Source organism: Martes martes (genome assembly GCF_963455335.1).
Source record: "Martes martes genome assembly, chromosome: 1".
Lineage (NCBI taxonomy): Eukaryota > Metazoa > Chordata > Mammalia > Carnivora > Mustelidae > Martes > Martes martes.
Window position 1 is genome coordinate 206,224,778 of NC_137888.1, and position 4,527 is coordinate 206,229,304.

Below are 4,527 nucleotides of genomic sequence, written 5' to 3' on the forward strand. Positions count from 1 at the left end.
TGTATTAGACATTCTGACTAGTGTGAGGTGATAGGCTTATTCATTTGGAAGTTACATAAATGGAATTATTTTATTTTCTTCTCAGATTGTCCACTGTTTGTATGTAGAAATGCAGCTGATTTTTGAGGGTTGAATTTCTATCCAGCTATTTTCCTGGAATAATTTACTAGTTCTATTTTTTCTTTTGTGGCTTCATTAGGATTATCTACACATAAGATCACACCATTTGTGGATATAAATTTATTTCTTCTTTTCCAGTTTGGATGTCTTTTATTTCTTTTTCTTTCTTTAATTGCTCTGGCTAGAACTTCCAGTGTAATGTTGAGTAGAAGTCAGGAAAGCAGGCATCCTTGCCTTTTTCCTGATGGTACAGGAAAACTGTTCCCTGTTTTCCCCGTGAGTACAGTGTTTGCTGTGTGTTTTTCATAAATGGCCTCCTGTTGAGATAGTTCCTTTCTGTTCCTAGTTTTTAGTGCTTTTATCATGTTCAATACAAAAATATAAACAATATTTTCTTGAGTGCAGAGTAGAAACAATAATGCACCTGTTAGATTGCATGACAATTTCATACTTTTCCTCTTATTTTGGTAGTCACATCAATGACATGGAACTAGAGAATGATACACAAATTTCAAATTTCTTCTTCTGGGATTTTCTGAGGAACCAGAATTGCAGCACGTCCTTTTTGGGCTGTTCCTGTCCATGTACCTGGTCACCATACTTGGAAACCTGCTCATCATCCTGGCCATCAGCTCTGACTTTCACCTCCACACCCCTGTGTACTTCTTCCTAGCCAACCTGTCCTTTGTAGACATCTGTAGACATCTGTATCACATCTACCACCATCCCCAAGATGCTGGTGAATATACAAACACAAAGAAAAGTCATAACTTATGAAATCTGCATCATACAGATCTACTTTTTCTTACTTTCATAGGTTTGTAAAACTTCATCCTGACTGTGATGGCTTATGACCGCTTTGTGGCCATCTGTCACCCCCTGCACTGCATGGTCATCATGAACCCTCTGCTCTGTGGACTGCTAGTTCTAGTGTCCTGGGTTATGAGTGCCCTGCATTCGTTGCTACAAACGTTAATGATATTGTGGCTGTCCTTTTGTACAAATGTGGAAATCCCCCACTTTTTCTGTGAAATTAATCAGATGATCCAACTTGCTTGTTCTGATACCTTTCCTAATAACATGGTGATATATTTTGCAGCTATGCTTCTGAGTGGTGCTCCTCTGGCTGGGGTCCTTGACTCTTATTCTAAGATAGTTTCCTCCATATGTAGAATCTTATCAGCTGGGAGCAAGTACAAAACATTTTCCACCTGTGCATCTCACCTGTCAGTTGTCTTCTTATTTTATTGTACAAGCTTAGGGGAGTTTACCTTAGCTCTCCTGCTACCCAGAGCTCCCATGCAAGTGCAGTAGTTTCAGTGATGTATGCGTTGGTCACCCCCATGCTGAACTCCTTCATCTACAGCCTGAGGAACAAGGATATAAAGGGGGCTGTAAATATATTTTTCAGAGGGAAATCATAAAAGGGCCATTTTCCAATAAGGACCTGTGATTTCAGGCTTAAAGCCAACAGAAAGAAATTGTGATTCTTTGACTGGAGCATGAAAGAAATTAATCCCTCTATTTATATGCTGGATTTTCAATTTTCTAAAGTTCAGCTGCTTTACTGCTTTTAAATAAATCCCTTTGTTGAACTTTCTGTTCCTTCTGATAGCCAACAGCTATTTCTCTTTTCTTTTTTTTTTTAATTTTCAAAGTTAATCCCAACCTTGAATCAGAAACAATTTGGAGATTCCCATTTGCCTCATACAGTTATGAACAGTATATAATGATTATCCTACAGTTACTAACTGATTATTACTATACAACCTACAGTGACTGTTTTATTAAATAAACTACATTTGGCCACTGAGGCCAAAATATATAATTTTACTGTAGAGGAAATTCTGAGATCACAGATTTTCACTCTGTGTCTGCTATTCATTTCCAAGTTACTATTTTAAATGTTCTTCTTTGTGATATAGAGTTTAATGTCCTAGTTTATTTTGTGGGTAGTCATGGAGCTTTATGATCCCCATTAAGATCCTTTTCTCATATCACCTCAGCATCCACAGTATCCCTGGCACAGAATATTAAGATAAAAATTGCTTATAAAAACACCCTCCGAGTGTAATCTACAGAAACATAAATTTGCATAAACCAAATGACCTAATATGGACTCAGGATCACAGAAGAGCCAAAGTATGTTGAAGTAAAAAATTCAATCCTACAATATTTTATTGTGGAAAATGTATTTTTGATGATGTACTTCTACTCACTGAAGTGTGGGATATTTGGTGTTCATTTGTAAAGGGTCTTATTAATTCAAATGGAGAATTTAGTGGCATATTTTGGTTGTTTGATTGGATGATGTTGCTATTTCTATTTGAAAATTTCAAGCTCTGCCTACACATAATAACTTTCTGTTGCCTGAAACTTAATATATCCCCCTTCCAAAATGTTGTCATAAACACTACTCCTTTCAAATATCAGAACAAATGTCAAAAATAAGAAGCAGTAGATTATTCTTAATATTCTCAGTTCTGTTTCTTTTGATTATTGTATCAGTTAGTTATTGCTGCATAACAAGCCATGTCAAAAGGAAGCAATATAAGATGATGCTTTTTTTTTCTTTTTTAAATTTGCGTTAGAGTCTATGATGGGGACGTCTTCTGGTCTATGTTGGTCTCCTTTTGAGATTGCTGTCAACTGTGGATCAACTGGAAGTGCTCTGCTAATCCTGGCTGTGTTCTCACATTTAGGGTGTTTTTTGTTGTTGTTTGTTTGTTTGTTTGTTTGTTTTTATTTGAGAGAGAGAGTGAAGAGAAAGCAACATCATGAGAGAAGAGTAGGGGGAGGGGGCAAGGGAAACATAAAGCAGGCTCCCCACTGAACAGAGAGGGAGATGTGGGGCTTGATAGTAGGACCCTAGGAACATGATCTAAGGCAAAGGCAGGTTGTTAACCCACTGAGCCACCCAGGTGCCCTGTTTCTAGGATTTATCCATATCTTCTAGGTTGTCCAATATGTGGGAGTGAAATTTTTATACTGGATTTTTATGATTCCTTGTATTTCTATTGTATTCATTATAATATATCATCTTTTGCTGAATGATTTTATTTATTTACATCTTCTTCACTGCCCCCCAGCTTTTGTGCTGTAACTAAAGGTTTGCCAATTTTGCTAAGCTTTTCAAAATATTGACTCTTGCATTTGTTAATGTTTTCTATTGGTTTTCTGGTCTATATATCACTTCTGTATGCTCTAATATTTGATATTTTCTTTCTTCTGCTGCTTTGGACTTAATTTTTTCTTGTTTTTCTAGGTCATTGAATCTTAAAATTAAGTTATTCACTTAAGGTTTTTTTTTATTTATTTTTCTTAATGTTGGCATTTATTGCTATAAACTTCCCTCTTAGAGCTGCTTTTGCAACATCCCATAAGTTTTGATAGGCTGTGTTTCATTTTCATTTGGTTCAAGATTTTTAAATTTCCTTTCTTGTTTTTTCTTTCACATAACAGTTGTTCATGGCCAACATGGTTTAATTCCCACATATATGTGAATATCTCTGCTCTCTGTGCCGTTACTTTCATTGCAGAATTATTCACAATAGCCAAGACATGGAAATGGCCCAGTATCCATTGACAGATAAATTTATGATGATGGAATAACTATACAATGGAATTCAGCAATGAAAAAATGAAGACATCCTTTGCTTTGAAAACATATGGATTCGCAATGGCATTATGCTAAGTGAAATAGACAGAAAAAGACAAATAATGTGTGATGTCACTTTTATGTTAAATACAAAAATCTGAGCTCACAGAAACAGAGAGTAGGTTGATATTTCCTGGTGGCTGAGGTTTGGGGAAGTGAGAAGATGCTGGTGAAAGGCTACAAACCTATAAGCCTTCAGTTATAAGATAAATGACTTCTTGGAACTTAATGTACAACATGATCATTATGGTTAAATATATTGTGCTATACACTTGCATGTTGCTAACAGAGCACACAGTAAATGTTCTTACAACAAAAAGAAATGATAACTATATGAAGGGATGGATGTATTCACTGAACTATCCTGGTGATCGCTTCATAATATACATGTACATGAAATTACCAATCACTATTTTATTTATCAGTTACATTTCAATAAAGATGGAAAACTGAAGAAAAATATACCTATGTCTCTGTCTTCTATTTGCATTTCAAATACCATCTTCTTCCAGCAGAACTCTCCCCATATAAAAATAAAAAATAACACCAGGAAGAAAACTATTTTGAATATTTCCATGGGAAGGTCAGTCAAAAGGAAAACAGTACCTATAATAAGGATGCCATGATGATGGCAACAGTGATACAACAGTTGTTAGCTCCATCAATCAGTGAGTCAGATACAAGGTCCCTAGTCTCTCTGAGGCATCTGGAGAGAAAAACTGTTATTTCTTTGATATTTTCAAAGAAAA

At 35.7% G+C, this 4,527-nt stretch overlaps 1 pseudogene across 1 annotated transcript; it reads left to right on the forward strand.

Annotated features, from left to right (window-relative positions):
• The first annotated feature begins 604 nt into the window (after positions 1–604).
• Positions 605–1,544, forward strand: LOC308351689 (olfactory receptor-like protein OLF4; annotated as a pseudogene). The gene has a single exon. The product of its transcript is annotated as an olfactory receptor-like protein OLF4 (transcript).
• The last annotated feature ends 2,983 nt before the right edge of the window (positions 1,545–4,527 follow it).